Here is a 22,947-nt window from a genome sequence, read left to right on the forward strand (position 1 = left end):
TTTGCATAGTGTTAGTGAATATGGGATTTTGGTCAAAATGTCTCTCTCCCTCTCCCTCTCTATCTCCCCCATACCTCCCTGTAGTAGTGATCTGTACAGGATCATTGGAAAGAGGTAAGTTTAACATCTTACCTAATCCTAAAGAAGCCATTATTATTACCTAAAGTATATTTCAAGGTGGCTTATTGGCCCCCCAAAAGTGATTGCTTTGAGTTAGAATCGCAGGATCTTTACAACATGTAGATTTTGCAAGCAGTACTTAAACAAATACTTTTTTTTAAAACTCTGACCAGATTTATGAGGAACACATATATCACAACTCTTTCATAATAAATAATTCAAAGATGGAGAAGTCAGAGATTCAGCGTTTAAGAAGCCTGCCTGTAAGACTGAATCTGTCCCAAGTTTGTTCCATTGTTTTTTTTTTTTTAAAGCATTTTATTTTCCACAGTTGGAATCAGCTGAGGATAGAGTGTGAGCAGTGACTCTGAATTTCCTTTGCTTTTGTCAAACTGTGTCACAACCGTAAAGTTATTTTAACAGAGTTTATTTGCCTAGGCATTTCCTTTCTCTTGTAGTAGCGTAAGAGAAAGGGAAACAACCATTTAAAATATAAGTACAGTGGAGTGGATTTGAGGGACTCTTCCAGGTCCTATCATAAGCAGACAATTCAATGATAAGTATGCAGGCTTTTTAAGCTTAAAAAAATATTCATAAATCCCTTTTTGGCTTCTTTCATTTCAATTTTCCTCGAGTAGCTGCAATGGGAATTAGACAAGTTTGAAAGTTCTAATTTCTTCCTTTCTTGGACCAGTCCTCAGTATTCCTATCATGGTTAATACTGACTCATGTGGGGAACTTTTACAAATTCTTCAATATGCTGTTGTATTTGGTGTAGAAAAATCCATTACACAACCTACAATAATTGATGCCATTAATATGTTTGGTGTGATTATTCAATAGACTTTCTTAAAGTAACTCTAATAAATCCTTCTTCTTTGGTCAAAAAACGACCCCCTGGGTTTAGATCCTGCTCTTGCACGGTCATCCGTACAGTGGCCAGGGCTTAAGCCCCAGTACTGTACAAGTATGCAAACAAGCAGATTGCACAATCAGATGACACTGAGACTTGGGCTTACCGTGCCAGACTCTCTTCACTGACTGTTCTCACATCTTGGGCCAGCCCCGGGATCTGAGAACCTGCTGCAGTTAGAAAGAAGTCACCTGATCTCGAAGTTTCCTCCTGTCTTTTTTCAATCACTCCAGCCCTCAAAGTCACAAGTCAGGGCTCCCCACCACTGTCCTGGCCAGATCAGCATCCCCCCAAAGGGGTGAATTTACCTCTGACAAGAGAAATGCATGTAGAAGAAAATGCACTAGTAGTCCTTATAAACTTTCTATAATATCTCCATTTCCAGAGTCTCATGTGTGCATTAAAAACCCCTTTCTTTTAAGTTTAGGAAGACAGATCGATTATATAAGAATACCTGGATTTATGCATTAATCTACTGACAGTAGAGCCTGTTCACTGACATTTTCTGCTTGATCCTCATAACAATCCTTTGAAGGGGGACGTAATTATGATGTTGATTTTGTAGATGAGCAAACTGAGATTCAGAAATTTTAACTGACTTTCCCCCAAATCAACTAATGTTAGAATCTGGATCTGATTCCTGACTCCAGATACTATTTGCCTCCAGATTCTATCTGTGCTCTTTTCATCACCTCTGGGATGCAAATCTAAGTCAGCACACAAAAGCCAAAATAAGATTTCTATTTAGTATAGTAGTATAAGTAGACTATCCTTGCTCACCTGACTCAGTGGACAACTGTGCCTCGGCAGGAGAGGGAAGAAGTGAGTAGGAAAGTACTAAGACAAGGTCAAGTACTGAATTTCAGAGAAAAAGAAAGTTGGATGTAAAGAAGAGCACCTGGCCCATAATATTCTAAACAGGTAATAATGGGGTAAGTGACATCCATCATTTGGGGATGGACTGAGTTTTATCGTGCTTTGAGGGTTCTAAAAATTTTTTTTCATAAAAAAAATCACTTAAGTTACATGCCAGTCTCCTACCATATTTACTCTCATCTCCCAATTTATTTGAACATAAAATTCAAATGGATTCTACAAATGAACAGACAGCTGTGTACTAAATAACTCATATAAGTACTTTCTTGTTGACATTTCTTTTCTTGTCCCAATTAATGCTTCTTTCAGGATTTGAGGCTAGGTCTCTAATTAGAAAGACCATTCTTTTCACAGTCACTCCATTCTTTCACAGTCACTCCAGAATGTAGCTGGAGTATTAATACTAAGAGTAATTTAGAGATCAGATATGTAACGTGGTAGATTCTATAATACAAATGGGAAACTGAATGCCTTACTCTATAGAAACTTGAAATTGGCCTCTATTGCCCATATATCTGGGCTATTTTTAATTGCTTCTTTAATGTTACCCACACATACACACACATACACACCATGCACAACTTCATACTTTTCAGGTATTATTTACTAGAGTTAAAGTAAAGGAAAAAAAGCAAATTAAAAATGTCAACTAAGTTTTTACAACATCTTAAAATTACCTCACTTTATACTTTTATTACTGAAATAAAAATTCTGGATGGCTAGAAATTGAATTGGAAATGCTCCCCAGTCTTTATGTTGGCATCAGGGAGAGACCTGTAACAAGTTACCCAATTTTCATGCGAATACATTCAGAGAGAGTTTGCAATTCTTGGAGGAGTCCTATTGGTATTGATTCATCACCACGGTATTCACCTTGGACATGATATAGATATACTGGATATTATGAAGCTTGGACTTAGAAAAAAAAATCACCAGTTTGTAATTTTGTTCACATTTGAATTGATAAAAGACACAACAGATACTTAAATTTTCTAAGAGAAAGAAAAAAATATCCTGCCCATTCTTCTGAAATTTAAGTAGGCAGCCCTTGAAAGATCACTGGGAAAAGTCTGTATTTTCTCAGGTTTAACTAAATAATTTATGCATACTTTCACTTTGGCATGATGAAGCAATTTTAGCCTTTAAAACCCACAACTACTCAGGAGGGAAAAGGTCTGGTTCCTGCAACTTAAATAATTTAAACATCCAGGTGGAAATGCTTTCAGCAGTTTCCCTTTTTGAGACAAAGGAAGAAGACTTCAGAATTTTGAGATACCAAGAATAAAGAATTGATAAAAGACGTAACCTCGGATGTATTTAATTTAAAATGGAAATTCCATAATATTTTTTGAATAATGGGGATCAGAGTGAGGTGTGAGGTGACACGTTTGCTGGCCTGCTGTTTATAATAAATGGACACATAGGAAAGAATATGTCAGCATAGCCCTAAGGCACACATATATGTATATACACATATAAATATAACATAACCAAGTAGAAATATCTATAAAGGCTAATATAACCCCATAACCCACGTCAGCCAAATCCTTAAGCATTAGGTAGCTATTAGAGATTTTAGAGGAAGCTGTGTTAAGATATATTGTGCTTTAATCCTTAGCTTCTTGTGTTGTATAAATGTGTGTATCTTTTGATATATATAACTAAATAGATTAAAATGAATGACAATGGAACAAAATGTCACTTCTTTAGGACACAAGGCCACCAAAAAAAAAAAAAGAAAGGAGAAAAGAAAAGAAAAAATATGCCACATGGAACTACTAAAATACTACAGGAGATTTGAAATGTAGGTGTCCAAATAATCAGGTCTCTTAGTCCATGGCCTCTTAGCCTTATGTCAGATTTCAGAACTGCTAGGGGAAAATTTACCTTCTCAGTTGCAGGTCTGTAATGATACACCTGTAAAAGAGTGTGGGACTTGGAACATAGCCCCAGTCAATTTAGAGCACAGCTTATAATCAGAAAGTTTTGAGGGTTAAAACATTTCCTACTCTCTTATAAACATACCAAAAAAAAATGTATAGGGCACTTTGTGTTATAATTTCTCGTGGGAGGAAAAAACACTTGACAACTCCCAGATAAAGCACTGTGTTTTTTTCTCTTTTTTTTTTAATCTTTGTCATTTGACGGCACATGTAAAGATGAAAATCAGCTAACGTATAAAATAAGGTAACAGAGCTAAAGAGAATTGGTTTCCTTTAGAGTTGAGCGTGACAAAAAATTATACAGGAAGGGTGAAAGGAAATCTTGCTACGCATGTATTCTTTAAAATGAGCGCAGGCTTCATTCTCTCAAACGCAGGAAAACAGGTCTTCACTGCTCACAGATTATTAACACTCCAAAACTTGGGCCTTGTGCATCATGGCCATGCCACACGCTGGGTCTCCCGTAAGGACAGATGCTGAAGAAAATGTGAAGAAAGTGTACCCTCTGAGCCAACAGGAAAGGCTAAACGTGGCTGGGGGCTGCACAACACAGAGTTGCTGAAACCCAAAGGTCACGCCCAGAACAAGGTCGCTCTGCTATGATTTCATTCCGAATGCCAAGCTGGCTCTGTCTCTGTCTTGGTGGTACTGGTGAGGGCCACCTAAAGTGATGTAGGTTTAGGGACGTGGAACAGTGAATTAAACCATAGACACATCAATGCTGTTAAGTGATTTAAGAAATATTATTCTTGATACACGAAAAGAGCTTGGGCATCAACAGCTAAGGTATGCAGTATGAACTGAGGCCTACAAAGGGACTGATGTAGGGTGAGTGGTTGTTCTTTCATTTTCTTTTCTTCCTCCCTTCTTTTTTTTTTTTTTTGGTCATCCATTGACTTTAATTAAGCCCGGCCAGCCTCATAAGCATGGGAAACTTGGAGAACTTTTTTGTTTAAAGTGACCTTGTTCCCAGGGTTTGCCCTACAACTCCTCTCAGCTCTGCTGCGAGGATGAATATTCACATTCCTACTCCGAATCTTAGAGCAGGGCACCTGGTGTAAAGAGAAAATTTTAACCTCATCTGAAGTATAGCACTCAGAACGCTGCTTTTTAAGGAAAAAGAAACCTTTCTCCATAATCCTGCTGGTTATACTTCTTAACTGTATTATTTTAAGTCAATTAATTCAAATTTAAAAATAATGAAATTACTAGCAGAGACTCTAAACTTCTTTTAGTATATTAAATTGGGCAGATTGCTTCTCTCCTTCTAATTATGAATGTTGCAGTTACAAAAGAAACTGTCATTTTGATAGAGCAAAAGACAATCTGTCTGCCAAAAATGTCCAACCATAATTCTAAAAAAAAGTCATCGGCATCAAGAACATGCTACTTTGTTTGATGTACTGTCTTATTGGAAACCTAATTTGCTTTCAACCTCTGAGACAACACATAACATAAGTTTGTGTGACTAATTTTTCTTGGAAATATGAGTAATTAGAATTAGGGGCCATTTTCATAGCAGGAGTGGACAGGTTTTTAAAAAATTCAAAGTAAGTGCTATAGTTATTTTCTTTGCTTTTTTTATAGCACTCCTAAAACCAAGGAGAAGGGGGATGCTGAGCTTTGTACTGGATAAATGCGAGTCCCCATGTAAATTGTGAGCGATTGCAAAGTACGGAAAGGTTTATTACCTAAGGTGAGCCCTCCCAGAGCTCCTGGAGTATAAAAAGCATTAAGCGTATGTTCTAACAAAGTCATAAAAATCAATAAACAGGAACCCCCCACCTGTGCAATGGCCCCAGTGTTAAGTTTTATACATGTAGTAATAGTGCATATCAATTTTCACCACCCTTCCTACGCTAGCTATTACAGGGCCTACCACCACCGGAGGGACGGCGAGAGCTGCGCCATTCATCCATCCCACAGAGTTGTCTACATGCCAGGCCCATTGCATCATTGTCAGTTTTATTCTATCTGCAACTGGACAAGGCTGCAGCCCTAGCTTCTATACACCCACTCAGTACCCCAACAATTGCAAACTGTGTGCCTCTGTTTAAAGAGTTTACAAGTCCTTCTGAAAGAAAAACAGAACCGTTGCATATTAATGCCCCCAGACCCCGGATGATCGCACAATGGAAAGGGGAAAGACACGTTGCCTCCCCGATATGTGACCTTGTGCAACGGCTGCAGTCTGTGGCTTATCCACCAAGGTCTAAAAAAATAATAATACACCCTTGCGGAGCATCTGGATGACCAGGTTTCTACAGCAACTAGTTATAATCTGTGTGCTCCTTCACAGCCAAAAGAGAGAGCACAGATCACTGTTCTATTACACACATGGTAACATATGCTAAAAATTAGGCCCTCAATATGCAGTATTTTCACCAGGTTACAGAAATAACTCCTAACATCACACTTATGTCATAATTAGAGGAAATCCTCCCACCCCACCTCCCCATTTTTACCAATGAGGCAGAAAATACCACTGAATGTGTAACCTTTGTACCACATCCACCCTTTGCCATCCATTACCCTGTACAGGACAAGAGAACGGGGGACAAGCTTATTAAAATCCCGGCCACTTGTTGGTAGAAAGGTCCAAGAATGTTGGGGGAAATACTTCACTTGGGGCATTCTGGGAAATAAAAGCCTAAAAGGAAAAAAAAAAAAGCCTCATTTTAATTATAATCCAAAGATAACTGCTCTGGAGTAATGAGGAACATTTGAGAAGAGAGCCTTCATTCAGACATGGAACTTGGGTGAATTTCTTCTTTCTTTCAAATGGTTCTAATGGTTATATAGTCTTAATAGGCCTGATAAACAAAAGAAGGCCCTTGGTGATGACTCCACTTCTCTGCTCCCCAGCAAAAAAAAAAAAACAAAACAAAATAAAAAAAATAAAAAAAACCCAGGAGTTTTATCTGTCTGAGGTTGCCTTTGATAGCACTCACAGCACGGAAGTGCCACTCATGGGTACTTAGAGCTGTGTCATTTAGGAGCATAAAAATAGCATAAAGTTGTGCAGCAAATGAGAAATTATGATATAACTCAAGTGCTGTGGCATGAAACAGGCAAAAATGAGCCATCTAGACATTTTTCAAAACCAAAAAAAAAAAAAAATTCAAGAAAATGGAAAATGCAACTCTAGTGTGATTTCTATGAAGGTGTACTTGAAGTCTTACTAACGTCAATGCCATCCATGAGAATAGTTGCTATGGATATTATGAGAAAATTAGACATTTCTAGCAATGCAAAGAAAGTAAAGCACTGAAGTTGTGAACAGCTGGCATACAATAGATAATTTAAGGGAAAGTGACCCTCATGTATAATTTTTAACTGAAGAACTGTCAGGCCCCATTAGTTCCAATAGGGCCTGCCAGGACCAAGATCGGTTTATAGGAGTATTGTATTAGCACAGTTTCTGAAAGAGCAGCGTGAAAACATAATGTGGGGCTTCGGTGAATTTAGCGTTTTTAAAAATTGTACACATTATTTGTTATACTGACATCAATGCTCTCTGCCTATGTGTTCAGAATGAAAAGCCCAATAGGGTAGCAAGAGCCATAGTAAACACTTCGTGAAAAAGTCCTTTAGAGCAGTTGTACTATGTTCAGGAGTAACCCCCGAAAGTTGAAAGGCCAAAGCACATGGTGGCTGTCGTCCTGGTTCTTCACCACGCCACTGAATGTTCTGACTCAAACACCTTGAAGGAAATGGGTCGAGGAGCAGAAAAGCTGAAGTTCTCTTTAGGAAGTATGGAAATTCTTAGGCAATCTGTGAACGATGTAATGAGATATTGGGGAATATAACGTGTGTGTTTCAAAAGTCATAGCCAAAGTAAATCCCAGAGAAAGGAAAAAAAAGGAGGTAACATTTTCCCTGTCAAGTTGGCCATTTAGCTAAGCAAATATTGGAGCTTTCTTGGCACAAGGGTTACCTCACTTAAACACATGATAGAATGACAATGATGTACAGGTGACATACCATGGATTTAAGTAGCGTCATCTTTATTGAAAACATGGATTCGTGGTAGAATAAAGGAAGGAGTGAATACTCAGGGAAGGTTTCACGGAGACAGGGGTAATGGAGCTGATGTATATACAAAATGCTTCCTTAGTAGCTCAATGAAGGATAACTGTGCTTAGTATCTGGTGGAACATGCCACCCATAATTTTATTGTACGATATTGTGCAGTTTAAAATTATGTTTGCCTTACCTTTCTATCCTTAGGGAGAGCTGCTTGATATTGTCTTGTTGGTATTCCTTGGTGTAAATGTTTTGAGGAAATTTCAGGCACTTATATCCCAAATTAATGGGATTCTTGGCATCCTCTCTCCCTTTTAATGTTGCACTGATGTGGAATTAATCTCTCTACTTAGGTGGTTTGTCTTTGCTACAAATATTAAATAATCAAGTCAACATCTTTATATATTTAAATCTACCATTTCGTTATTTAGGGAGGCAACTAGTCAATTCCGTAATTATAGCTACTTAAATCAAAGTCTACTAATTAGATAACATAGCTGGGCTTTTCAGGTATTATAGAATATTCTTTACTAGACACTATATTACAAGCAATCATTAGCTCAGCTATAAAAGGGCTTAAATACTAATGTATTTTTTAATTTGTTTTATAACCTAAACAAGCAATCAATGTACATTAATAAGCATAATTGTTTTTTTGGCATCTGTCCATTCATTTGGTCCACCTTGACAGCTCTAGCAAACACGTCAGCGAAACTCAGTAACCACAAGACACCAACAGGAATCTTCAGTGACATCATCTCAAATACATATTACGTATTTAAATTATTTTGATACTGAGAGGTTAAAACCTCTGTAGTTTCCATAATGTTTCCCTCACCTATGTTCCAAACAGGAACTTTGACAGATATTTCTACCTCAAACACTACTTTCAAGTGGCCATAAAACAAGCCTTAATGAGGTGATAAATGTGTTTACCTTTGATTAGGTGAGCTGCTGGATAAGATAACACAGAGAAGCACTTTCCCAGAGTAAATATGTACAGAAATTGCTGGCTGCTACCATTCTGTTGGGATTCTAAAGGTAAGCATCGATGCAATAGGAACACCTCACTTGCACAATGCACCTCTCCATTAACTGATTTGGCCTTGCCAATCGAAAAAGTTACACCTATAAGAAATTTTTACATCACCTATGGATCCCACTGGTGCTTAGAAAACCCATTCCTGGATTTTAAGACTCTGTGCTATTATACAACCCAAACATAGCTCTTTCCATGTTATAGTATAACTGTTTTCTTGTTTGTCTGTTTCTCAATAAACTGTGAGGACTGAGATTTTGTCTCCTTCATCTTTGTATCCTCTGAAGCTAGTACTGTGACTGGCCCTTAGGGGACAGTAACTGGTCTGTTTTGAATGCATGATTTTTTTTTTTTTTTTTTAAGAGACAGGGTCTCTCTCTGTCACCCAGGCTGGAGTGCAGCAGCATGATCACAACTCACTGCAACCTCAAATTCCCGGCCTCAAGCGATCCTCCTGCCTTAGCCTCCCCAAAGTGCTGGGATTACAGGTGTGAGCCACCTCACCCTGCCTGAATGCATGAATTTTCATTGTTGCCATTGTGATTGTCTTAATGAAGACAATGGAGCAATAATGTACTGCAATTCTAGAGCTCTTCCTTACATGGTAGGAGCCTTGTATCTAGTCTTGCATATATAAATTTGGATATCTTACTGCCTTTTGCCAAGTAGGGCAATAAACACCTACCAAGAGCACTATACAATAAAATACTCTTTACTGGTTTCATTTGACCTTCCTGCGGGATGGCTTTGGCATGTTCTCTGCAAAGGTACAGTGGTTGGATTTCACATAAGGAGACTGTTTTCATTTGGTCACTGGCAACTCCCTGTAAACAGTTACCCTCAGCCTAACAAGCAAATGTGTAATGGTTAAGACTGGAAGAGAAAGAAGGCCAAAATGGCAGCTCACCACACAACTTGCATGTGTTCTAAAATAAAGGAAATATGAATAAAAGGCAACTTATTCAGTGTCACTCGTACATATTTATAGTTTAAAAATTAGTCAAAGTTTATGTCCTGAGGTGGCACCTACAGGAAGCCAGATGTGCTTTCTGCACGTGACCTAAGACAGGCCTAGAGCAACAGCTAGATAATTTCTCGCTCATCCTCTACACCGTCGATCGCGGCGGCTTTCTGAGGTGAGAGAAACTGACAGCACTAACTCTCCAGGGCAGAACTTTCCAGTCAAGTGGATCAACGGACTGAAAATCTCTTATGAATAGTCATTAGGCCTTCATTACAAACCCCTCAAAACCCAGTTCTCTTTTCGCAACCAAATGCCTTTTGTCATCTTCACAAGGTGCATCATTTAATTACCAATTGATTTCTTTATATATGACAACATGTCAGATAGCAAAATACAGTGTATCTCCCTTAGGGGGAGAAAAGTCTGTTAACTATCAGTATGCCAGATTACGGAATTATCTAGAAGAACAGGCACCCTGCACACTGTTTCTTCGTTTTTAACTACTTTTTCTAGCATCAGAGTTTCCTCTCTTTTTGTTGAGAAAAGCCAATAAAAGAAAAAGAAGAAAAAAAAGCTAACGAGAATCATGATGGAGTCCTCCCATACCCTGAAACATTTTTAAATTGGTGAGAACACATTTTAAACTTTCTTTATATGAAAAACGAATACTCTAAAACATATAGGGAATATAGAGTGAATTCCAAAATACAACTATATAGGGAACTACCATTGCCCATCTTTCTACATAAAAAAAAAAAAGTCAAACAATTGTTCTCATTATACCAAGAATCCTCTCAGCTTCTGACTTAGCTAATGCACTGAATCTTCTGCTGCACAAATGCAGCCTGATAATCAAGTCAGTACTGTATTAATAAGCTGAATAATAAGGGAATTTCAAAAATGTACAGGACTATTATACCGTAACAATAAAACCTCAAACGGAGTAAACCAGGGCAGTGCTGAAGGTAGGCGTCAGAAAATAATGAAACCAGTGTTGCAGCAATGCACTCCATTGTGTGATAGTGTAAATGCCTGCTTCTTTCATACACAGAAGCCACATTACATGAGTCCGAAATGTTCTCAGAGCGTCACTGTGACTGGTTGTGCTAGAACCTGGCACCGATGGGCACTGAAAGCTGACATTATACTGTAGGATGTGCTGCAGGTGTGCAGGCCTGGGAACGTGCTCTAATTACATATTTTCCTGCCGCGCAACAATTAAGGTCGCCAAAATAATTGCCAGTTTCTTAATCCCTCTCTAACAAGACTGACATAAGGAATGGTTTATTTTTCTCTGGTTGTTTTGAAAGTGTTCCTCAAGATTTTGGTTTTCTATGGAACTGCATAAAACTAATTCTTATGTTCAGATGTGTGATTATACCCATTGTTAAAAAAAAAAAAAAAAAGGCCTGTCTCTGAATAGTGGTAAAACTAAAATAATAAAAAAAAAAGTGAATTGTATAACCTGGTAGGTGGTTTAAACATTTTTCTTCTTAAATAAGGTAAATTCTGCTTTAAAAACCCTACGTTTCTTACTTTCTGAACTGCTCAAATCACATGGGATGTTAAAATTGTGCTGGGGGGTGGGGGGTTGGAGAAAAAAGCAGACCACAGAAAAATATAGTCCAAATAAGTGTCTTCACTTATAGCGGTGATTCTTAACCTACTCGGGAGGCAGAGGTGGAGTATAGCCTTTTAAGAATCTGATTAAATGTATGGACCCACTGCCCAGGAAAATGCATCAATGCACAAAACATTATATGCAATTTCTGGTGGTTTGCAGATTCCTTTAAAAATCCATTAATGAATTCCAGGGAAAGAACCCCAGTCAACTAATAAATATTGCAATTATTGACACACCTCCCTTCATTCATCCATCTCTGCATTCTCTGAGCCATCTGACCACCATATGAAGCATATAGTATCTACCACAGGCATCAGGAAGCAAGTTTGTGGGATTTATATTCTTAACTAAAACCCATTTCTTCCATGATGATCAGTTGTCAATTTCCCATTTTAGTTGTGCTAATTGGGCAGAGCTGAACCGTTTAAAGAATTGTGAGCCAGCTTACTCACTCTTGCCCCCTCTCCTACAAATCAGAAGATTGCAGTGTGTGCTGATGGAGTACTGAGCAAACTGAAGTTATGTCAGGTGAGTGACGAGATCTAACACAGGCCGAATGGTAGGAGCAGCAGATGTAACTAATGGGGTTAGGGAGGAAAGAAGCTGGAGAGAGAGGATGGAAGGGAAACAAAAGTGATTGTATCAGTAATAGAGACTTCAAAGGGGAGTAGCTTGGAAGATTTGGGGATGGGGAGGGAGATCTGGCAAATGGAAAAAGAGGCACACCTGCCTATATAGAGTGGCTAACAGGAGGAGAGGAAAGGCCTGCCCAGAGAGAAAGCAAAGGAGGGAAGCAGAGGGCCTTTAGTAGAAGGGAAGCTTGACTCTATATATGGAGACGATGACACAAGGCCTCACACCATTGGAACTGTTCGAAATTGGCCTGTTTTGAGCATCCCATCCATAAGACTTTTCGCTAAGTTGAAGACAAAAACTAACTTTAATAATTTGATAAAACAATTTCATCTTGATGTTGGAGACATCCCTGCATTACAAACCTGGTGGGTGGTTTAAATGTTAACTGCTCCCTTTTCCTTTTTATCTTATGTGTCAGATGTTTAAGAAAAGCGCTTGGTCAAGAATGAGCTCTTTTGGTAGACAACTAAAATGTGAGTTTTATGGATAAAAGTGAGGAATAGGCATGCCGTTTCCCTTCTTTTAGGAGGCGAATGAGATGCTCTGGTTCTGACTTGAGGAGGTGGGCTCTCGAATTCCAATGGAGGAGTGAGGGAGAGTGTGTGTTATTACTGACCTTAGGACAGGGAGTGGGGAGAGAAGGGCAAAGACCAAATCCTTAAAGTGGCTTTAAGGAGTGCAGGAACCAGAACTGGGCTGTGCTGCTGAAAATCAGCATATTCCGGGGTGCTGTTTCTACCACCACTGAACTATTCCTGTCCTTACCCACACAGTGGATGCCACTCACTTGCTCTTTTTAAGGCCTGCTCAAACATGTCCTTTCTTACAGCTTTGCTGACCTGTTCAAGAGAGGGACTCTCAACTCTTAGTTCCTCCTTGTGCATACACTGCATCAAGAATCAAGGACTTACCTTGATCATCACTCAATTCATTCTATCAGTCACTCAACAAACATTTCATGAATACTTACAAGATGTCAGGCTCTGACCCTTGCCGAATGATTCTTCCTGACACTGATCTGTGAGGCTTTGTGAAGACTCACCTTTGGACCTCTGGTGCTGGCACAAGGTAAGTAGCTAATATTTGTCAAATGCACTAAGGAATTCAGTGAATATAAAATAGTTTCCCCGACAAACAAATCAAAGGCAGGTTTTATAGTAAAATGTTTCAAATAGCAGTAAGCTTTAAAAAAAAAAACAAAAACCCACAATTTTCCTATACGGAAGTATACTCATTAGCAAAATAAGTTTTTAAAACACCACAGTTCAGTTCCTGGTTGAATCATAACCCTGGTACTGGTAGCTTGGGCACAGCCCATTCACCAACTAACACACTGCCTTCAAAGAGCATGCTAAGTAGATATATCTGGATTCATGTTTGACTGATATAAATACCATCAGTCAGTACTGAGCATTTCACAAACATTCATGAGACTATAGTTGACCAGTCTCCTGAGTGCCTACAGACGCCCTATTAGCCACTATTCATACAATTCTACACCTACCCCATAACAGGCTTTTTTTTTTTTCCTAACCCAATTTCCTTGACCTGTGTTTTCCTTCCAACCAGACTTCAGAGACAAAAGCAGAGCAGTAAATCATTTTCTTAGAAAAACACCATCAGGCTACTTCAGTCTTTCGGGCTGTTAGTTTCTAAATGCCGTACCTGAAAAGTTATTTTGAGATAGTGTAGCTCACTGAATTATATTTTCCTCATTATCATTATTACTTCAAAATGATCATTAATTTGCTCTTTGGCTTTCTAAGTGGGAAAACATCAAAGAAACAAGAGTTCCCCCTAATTTAACTTTTCTTGAAAAGTAACTGATTTACAAACAAATTACTTGTGCCTTGTAAGGAAGAGCCAAACGTGTCTGCTCATTTGATACATTTTCAAGGGTTACAGTTTGGAAATGAAGCTCTAAGAAGCTCCTTGTGTGATCCACAAACAACTTCACGCTGTATTACACGTGCATCAGATACAGAGACCAAACCCTTAGAGCTGTAAGCAACATGGGGTGCAGAATGCTTGCTTGGCAGTGCCTTCAACAGCTTATTTAAATTGCAAACTTTGCAGTCCCCACTTACAGGTGATTTTGAAAGTTCATTATATAAACTAAACAGCTTAATCTCCATACTTTGTTTTTTAAAATCATACATACATTATCTTTGAAAGGTGCTATTTAATCTCTCTCTCTCTCAAAAACTCATCAACTTTGTTAGGAAATTGCCTTAGGGAGTAAAAATGTATTTAAAACATGCATGAAGCTTAAACAAATATTCCAACTTGAGGACAAATAACGTTAGAGACATGGGTAGAAATTTCCAGGATGAAGTTTGCCTTGAATAGAGATCACATGAGAAGCATTTTGAAGTCATAACTTTACAGTATAAGATGATCAAAGCCAAGTATTAATACTTTTTTTATCAGCTCACCTTCTAAACAATATTTGAGTAGATTTCCTTTCACACAGTGATATTTGTAATAAATGTTCTGCCTTTGTTTTAAAGTCAGTCTGTAGAAAGATGACATCAGCTTAGCAAACAATAAAGTGCCTGTAATATTGTCTCCAGAGGGCTGTTACATTTACTTTGTAGCAGTAAAATTCAATTTTCAAAAAACACTACATGAATGATGTTAGGTTATTAACCCTATCACCACCGTAAAACATCATTATTGTGTGCAGAATGTCGGTTGCTATCTAGAAGCCATAAGTTGCATTTTTGTTAAATAATCCACTTAAGCTTCTTTTCTTTCCTACAGCCTGGGTTGTGGCCCTTCTTTTGGGGAAAAATATTCCAGCATTTAGTCAGCAGACTGGAACAAGACCGCTACACCTTTCATTCTAAGGGCTCTCTTCCTTTGTTGCCATTTAGTTAGATCTCCCAGTTTCGAAGTAACCCTTTGCATTTACTTATTACCAAAGCCTGTTGTTCTTGAAATAGAAATTAGTATACCGTCATATTTTTTTCAAATGGCAGAGTCATACCTCTCACATGTTTCAGTTCTAGGACAAAAAGATGATAAGGATGTGTCTCATTTCAAAGCCTGAATCACTCTCACATTTCAAGACCTTGAACACAAACACTTTATATCTGGACTTTAATACGTCTCACTTGCTATGCGTGCACAACAGCAGTAGTTACCTGATAAAAGCGATTAAAATCCTTCCTGTTCAAAAAGAAGAATATTTAGCGACAGCACATCGCAGCATGCAAAGAGTTAACTAGTTAAACTTCTACAAACCCCCACAGTAACTTTCCAAAAGCTGACAATAAGTAAAAGAAGTGCTGGTTATCCATTTTTTTAAAGGGATGGGATTGGTTTTAGAAGAAAGGGAAAGAGGATCAAACACCTCAATGCAACAAAAGCTTGTGTCAGAGGGCCCTCAATCACAAACCTCCTTCAACAACAGATATTCCAACCTTCCAGAGCAGTTACCCAGGCAGCACAGCTAAAAAGTTCCATGACATGAAAAGAACAAAAACTGAAGGGACAGAGGTAGTTATTGTCATGCACACTCCTCTCTCTCTCTTTCTCTCTCTCTTTTTTTGGCTTGAGCTTTTCCCTCCCCCACAAAACTTTTGCATAAGCTGTTAGAGAAAAGTAATGGTGTGGTTGCAGAAAAGAAATCCCCTATTTGTAAGCTACCTCCTAGGTGGTGAGGTAGGCCCAGTGGATTTTCTGCAAGAAACACCTGATAAATGGAGAGATCCTCTACATGAATACTTCAAAGGAGTCATCTGAAATTAATAAGTATAATTATAGCCCTGTAAATATGGTCAATATTCCCTTGAAATCATTTGGGTGTTTTTTTTTTTTTTTTTTTTTTTAATTGATGTTGTTTTCTTTTCAGACAAATTGTCTTCAGTGCACAGTGGATGTAAGTTATTTGCATTTTCCATGTTGGGTCTTAGAGGTATCTTAACAGCGTGTACAAATTTTCCACTAAAATGTAAATTATTAACAAGTCAGAGTTTTCATTTGTTTTATCTCCTGATGTGAGATCTAAATAAGTATGTAGAACACTTAAAATTCTCACCGTTTCCCTGCTTTCTGAGAAATAAATCTCATGCATACTGCACAATATATTTTCTCATGCTAACATGCTTCCATGTAATGGGGAAAAACTAATTTGAGGAGGAATGCTATATGTTTCCCGGAGACTTAGCTGGAGAAGTAAAGAGTATTAACCCAAAGAAGCACTTAGTCATGTTTTCATCATCATAATCATCTTTATCATCATCTTCCTTGTTATCACCCTCAAAAAGCATTTAAAATTTTCTTCATTACCTGGTTTGATACCAGGTGTGTTCTATTCAGTTAACTTTGCCCTGATTTCTAGGATATAAGCTACTTTTAGAACCAAATTAAAGAAACCCAGTTGTGTTGGCATCAAAATTTGCATGCGAGGATAACAGAGCACATAGTGTGACAGTGATTGAAGGGGCATGTGATTGGGTTGTTGTCCTTTGAGATATGGCAATAATACTGATAGCAAATATTTACATGGTGTTTACTGTGTAAACACCAGCAGTATTCTAAATAAATTATCTCCTTTATTCTTCTCAACGATCCATTTCACAGATGAGGAAACTGAGGTGCAGAGATGCTAGATAATGGCTCGATGTCACTGGTATCAAGTGCTGGAGCTGGAGGTTTTTGAACCTGGACATGCTCACAATTATGACACTTAGCTACATCAGAAAGGAAGGATGGATGAAAGAAAGCTTCAGGATCTGCCATTGAGGCGGATGTGTCAGGAACGTATGTAACACAGAAGGGCTTCTGAAGCAATGTGAGAATGATTGGAGAAAGAAGTAACAGATGGGCTTACTTATAAAAGGAAAGAAAGAAGATTGGAACAATTGGGAGGTAGCAGGATAAAAAGGTGAGACATAGAAAGCGAACATCAGAACCCAGTCCAGAGAGCAAGTTGGCAGCCTCAATGAAGCCCAAAGAGAATGAATGGACCGGCCAAAGACATAGACAGGGAAAAACTAGTTTGCCAGTGTTATGGAAGCAAGCTGGAGTTTGATGCTTGAATGTGGAGGGAGAGAGGGAAGAAGGCTGCAAAGTCCTAGTGGGCCAAGACCAAAGCCTAGACTGAGACCACAACTATGAGAATGGAAAGGAAAGGGGTGGATTCAGGAAATGTTGGCAAAGAAAGAGTGGTAACGGTTGGTAACAGACTGGATGTGGGGAGTGAGAAAGACAGCAGTGAAACAAAAATAACTATGGGGTTCCCGGTTGGGAGGTCCACGATAGGGAGGTATTTCCCACTGCAGTGGAAAAGTGGGCAGATAGGGAAAATGAGCAGTTTTATGCCATGTTAGTGAATTTGCCAAAGCCAATGTCATTACATTTTGAGGTCTCTTGTGGGAAGAGTGCTATGTGGGCCTAAAACGTGGCTAGTTTAACTGGCGAATACTTTGACTCTTTTAATAGAGGTCAGGAGTCTAGTAGCTGGAATAGCAAGCAAGAGGCTGTCAGGTGTTAGGAACCGGCTGGAAGCGCATGGATGAGGGACTGCTAGAGAACAGGATGTGCACATAAGGAATGCTGGGAAAATGATCTAGAAGCAGAGGGGCAGGGTTGTTAAAGAGGGGTAAAGAAATTGAACATTATTTCTTCTATCGGGGAGCAGAGGAAAGTGGCCTAAGAAAATACTTTGGGCTAAGTCATGGTCAATGTCTCAGACCCTGGCTTCTTTTATCTGCTTCAGACATACCAGCGGAACGATTCATGGTTTAAATTCAAGGCAAAGAAATTTTTAAAAAAATTAAAATGTATGTATATACAGTTATATAGCCACCTTCTTTCACTTTCTGGGGTCAAATAATTCATTAGAGAATGTTTTCCCAAGGACTATTTCTAGGTGAGCAGAATTTATCCATAAAACACTCACGTTAAAAAAAAAAAATTTCCCCAATGCCTAAACCATGGTTCACCAGTGTTCACAAACACACAGCCTTGTTAACAGGCCTTGCCTGGGCTGTTGTGAGCAGTGCCCCTCCTGAAGACAGAGCACTGGGGACAGGAGGGTATTATTTCAGCTGGGAGAGAAGCAGGGCCCTGGGATGAGACTGATTGATTCAGACCAGATGGGTGACCACACATAGGTGTGACAAAAATAGAAACACATTGCAGACATTCCAGGCACTGTACTCCTCCCCTGACCAGGGAGGTGGGTCGCCTGTGCTGTTCCCTTATCTACCTCCTAATGTGCTCTCCAATCAAAGAATGTTAATGATGCCAGCTCTTCCCCTCCGTGTTAGCAGGCTGGTCACATGGCATCAGACTTACAGTTCCATTTAAAAAGTAAAAATACCACTGCCCAGGTGGGTAAAGCCAAAGCAAAGCATTTCATCTGGTGTCTAAATAGGTTATTATTTTAATTTCTTCTTCCACATGAAGAAGACTAAGGGTCTCCGAAACTGGTCTCTGCTACTTACCTCCTAGGAAAAAAAGGTACATTCATAAATGATAGCAGCACTGAGATCATTAATTAGAACTTAAGCCATAGGTCTTGAAAGAGTACTATATGATAACTGAGGAGTTTAACCTAGGTACTCTCACCATAAGTTTCCTGAGCCTGAGTACTTTCTATTAGAAAAAGGTAAGATCTTCCATTAGATAACCATGAGCAGCCATTTCTTTGGGGTCATTCTCATTTGATGTTTAAGATGTCTATTGGAGTATCTTGGTTCTTATTTTCATTAAGTTAGTGAATTTTGAATTTATAAACTAAGGTAAGGGTTTGCTATCTTCATGATATTGGAGAAAAGAAATGCAACATTCTTATTATCTATTACAAGAATTACTTTTTTACTTGAAAGGAAACTCAACAACCGTGGGAAATTTTCTATCATTCAAATCTGAAGTATAGAAATTATGCACAAATTTGAATATTTATCAAAACTAAAGGAAATTCCAAAAGCATTCTGTAAAATAATACAAGACCTAGAGAAATAGTGAGCATTTAATAAGAAGCCAGTGGCATTTCAACAAGTATGGGAGAAGCTTTGTCATAATAAAAGTATGGTTTTCTCACTCTCTACCTCAAATGTCGTGCCCTGTTTTGTCCCAGCATGAAGTTTTAGTTTATGTGTTCTCACAGAGGCTTGAAACTATTACCTACTTGTTATAAACCTTCTCAGATTTCACTACTGTGGGTTAATCTGTAGGCTCTGATTGACATCCTGACCGGCTCTCATACGCACTATGGAGCTCACATGGAACTGCCACCTGTAGGGCAGGGTAGACTATTGTGTTCACTTTGATCTCTATTTGAAACTAAAAAAGTAATTCCTCAGATATAATTTTGAATCGATTACATATGGAGGGAATTATTCAAGTTAGAAAGCCATATATATCTCTATATATGTATATAAACACACTCATACACATATGTATGTATATATGTCATTTTTTTTTCCACAAGAATGCTGGCCCATCGCTGAAACAACACCCATCTGGAATTAAGATTCCATGGCAGACTTTTCTCATAAAAATATTTATTCATTTCTTCATGTTATAATTTCTAAAAGTAATGCACTACTGATAGCTCTTGAATTTATTCTGCCAGTAGGCTGCCTCCTTAAAAAAATTGTTCCTGTGCAGGTGGAGATTAGCATATGAAAAATGCTTTTAATTTGTCCACTTCTGGACTTACCTATCTGTCAAACCCATACATGAGACAGCAGTTTGGTTCAACTTATCTCTTCCACCTCAATGGCAGGTTTTAAATAGTCCATGGGCTGTTAGTTATTTGTAGGTTAAGTTTATTTAACTCCTTTTCTCAAAACAAACCCAATAAAACAAAAGGACACCAAACTATTGGTTCAGTTTCTGAATATCAGAAACAAAAATGATCATGTCCAAGAATCTGTAAAAATGACTTCTTTTTGACACGAGGAAATAAAACAGCTAGTGCAAACTGGCTCTTGACATCTGCTTCATGACATCCTTGTGGTTCTTTCCATGTGGAACTTAGTTTACATATTGCTCCTTGTAGTAATATTTTATATTGACTATTTTTTCTATTGTTTATCTTTTTTTTTCATGAAATCTAACCTGCCTAATTTTGTAGTTCTCATTTGCACCATTTGATGTGTGCACCACAGCTCCAAGTCTTCAGAGAATTAAGCAAAAATGAGATGTCCCAACGGTGGTGGGGCTGTGGATCTATTATGGCTTCATGCTTCACTAAATGACAGGATTCCCACCGGGAAGTACCTATCATGAAGTGGGCCTCAAGGGGTTAACGTGGGTTGAGTCTCAAAATAGACTTGCAGCTCAGCACACCTACTCACTTATAAAGAATGAGCAGTAAATATGTGCATGCAAATTATCTTTCAGTTAAAGACACAAGTTATAGTGGAAAAGTAGAATGCTCTTTCTCACCATTCAAGCTAGAAGATCAAGAACACTGGTCACCTTGCACTCTTCAAAGGGACCAAGCTGAGGGCAGCACCTGAAACAACTTTTCCCCACCACCTACAGCCCTGACACTGGAACGGGAAGAAAGTTCTCATATGAAAATAAACTAGCTCAGTCTTCTCCCAAGTAGCTTACTTCTCTATATTTTACTAGCTTTATTGTTTTACTAAGTTCCTGCGTATTCAGCTTTCACAATTCAGACGATGCTCCCCAAATTCAGTGAGTTCATGTGCTGAAAAATTCCTCAGATGCCCTGTAGGCATTGGGGTTCAGCATTTCATGTATTGCTTGCTGATTTCACAGTGCCTTTCCATAGTCAAAATTCTCCTGTTTTGAACAGTGAGTGGACAATAGCCAAATGCAACTTTCAAACTTAATCTATTCTGATCATTTTAAAACATTCACAGGGGCAATGAAACAAAATTTATGTATTATCTATTATCTCAAATAAATATTAGTCTTAATAATAAACTGTCTGGTAGATGTATGAAACCTGTCCACTCTCCTATTGATGTTTTACTGGCAATAACAGCTAAGGCCCTACCCTATTTTAAATTTAACTCTATGAAAATGGGCAGTACCCAAGAAAATGCTAGCACAATTCCAGATAAAATATACTGTTGTGAGGCTGAAAAGTGCATGCAAAGCAAGCTGCATTATTAGAATGTTTAAATATTAATTATACCGCTGTGTAGTAAAGATGATCAAGTATGAGTGTCAACTAATTTTCTAAAAGCTGCAACATTTACTTTCATCTAAACTTCCTTTGTTAAACTAAAACTAAAAGCCCAGCAAGTTTAGTCTACTTGAGTGTGTTTATTTTTATTGGTTTCTGCATAATTTTTTTCTACCATAAACCAACTTTAACCCCTTTTCTGTAATCTCTGCCAGTATAACTCCAATAGCACATCATAAAATTCCTATAATTCTTCAAAGCCAAGGAGTTGGAAAGGAAAGGCTTGGGCACTTTGTAACAAACGCCAGCTATACGCTTCAGCCAATTACACTTAACTCTTACAAACCCTCTTTTTGTGTGTGTGAACAAACTTATAGATGTATGCTCTGTGGCCCCTTTCATTTCCATCGTAAGCATCCTTCAGTTGCTTTTGAGTCTGAAGCCAATTCCATTTTGTGATGAGTACTGTGATGGAGGTGGCACCTAGCTCTAATAGCTCAGGAGGCTAGGCTGACAGATGGGAAGGCAGATGCACAGGGCCGAGTGAAATCAGAGAGACTTACTACCTTATGCGGAAGCCTTTGCTGATAGAGACGACGTGGTCTGAAAAGTGGGCATGTTCGATGAACTCTGGGGATAGAGGGGTTAAGCAGGATCACTGCCACTGTTCCCCTGTTTCTCTTCCTAGAATCTATTGCTCTCTTCCATTCTCAAACAGCTACTAGAATCAGGCAGGAGAATCACTTTGAGATTCTTAGGAAGAGACAAAGGGAGTGTGTGTGTGTGTCTGTGTGTGTGTGTTGTGTGTGTGTGTGTGTGTGTAAAGGGAGATGCTCAGGTTTCATCCCGTCACCCATGGATGCCCAGCCAGGGTTTCCCACCTGAGACAGATCGCGACGCATGTTCGGCTCACTCATGCACAAGAAGCAATACACAAGTTCAGTGTAAAGCCACTTTAAAAGCTCATCGGGTGCATACTTTACTTGTACAAAATACCTTATTCATGACGGAGCAGTGAGGGCCTAGGTAATTACTTGAATCAAGGTGGCCTCAGAAGTGTTTAAATCTACAAGGACACTTAGAGCATGAATAATGCAAAATAATTTGCATCTAAATTTTTTAAGTGTTCTTTATTCAAAAACTAAAATGCAGTTCCGATTAAAGTTTGATGAGTGAAAGCTGAGTACTTCGTACCCACTGTGAAATGTCTCCTATATGTGGAAATTATTTCAGACAGTGGTGAAGGGACAAAAGAGGTTTTTTTATTTTTTAATTTAAGTTATAATTAAGTCACACTCCTTTTAAGCCTAACTTTCCTTAGGTTTTGTGGTGGCTACTAAGTTAATTCCCAAGCATGCTTATCATATACAAGTCCAAATTTCAATCCAGCCCTAAGGAAACACAGTGAAAATACTTTCTTAGGCCCAGTAATTTGGCAAACAAAATAGCATTTGTATTCAAAGCTAATACAATGCAACTTTCTTTCTTTTTCTGTCACCTACATTTTTTAATTCAAATTATTCTTCCTTTGAAAGCATTAGACACAAAATATTTATGCTCTCTGTTACTGCAAAAGATTAGAACACTCCACTTCCTTTCCTTGTTTTTATATTTATACTGCTGTGTAAATGTACATTATTTGATATGTCACTGGAAAAATCTTCAGTGAAAAGCTAAGCAGGGTCAAT

At 38.4% G+C, this 22,947-nt stretch overlaps 1 protein-coding gene and 1 long non-coding RNA gene across 4 annotated transcripts in view; one reads left to right on the forward strand and one right to left on the reverse strand.

Moving 5' to 3' along the window:
* LOC105860214 (uncharacterized) overlaps window positions 1-13,054 on the forward strand; it is a 22,903-nt gene extending 9,849 nt beyond the window's left edge. Inside the window, exons 3-5 of the long non-coding RNA XR_002224247.2 lie at window positions 8,825-8,919; window positions 11,902-12,033; window positions 12,971-13,054. This is a non-coding gene — a long non-coding RNA (uncharacterized LOC105860214). The remainder of the gene's footprint in view (window positions 1-8,824; window positions 8,920-11,901; window positions 12,034-12,970) is intronic.
* ZEB2 (zinc finger E-box binding homeobox 2) overlaps window positions 1-22,947 on the reverse strand; it is a 136,489-nt gene that overhangs the window by 72,755 nt on the left and 40,787 nt on the right. The window lies entirely within an intron of this gene.

Source organism: Microcebus murinus, chromosome 8, assembly GCF_040939455.1.
Source record: "Microcebus murinus isolate Inina chromosome 8, M.murinus_Inina_mat1.0, whole genome shotgun sequence".
Lineage (NCBI taxonomy): Eukaryota > Metazoa > Chordata > Mammalia > Primates > Cheirogaleidae > Microcebus > Microcebus murinus.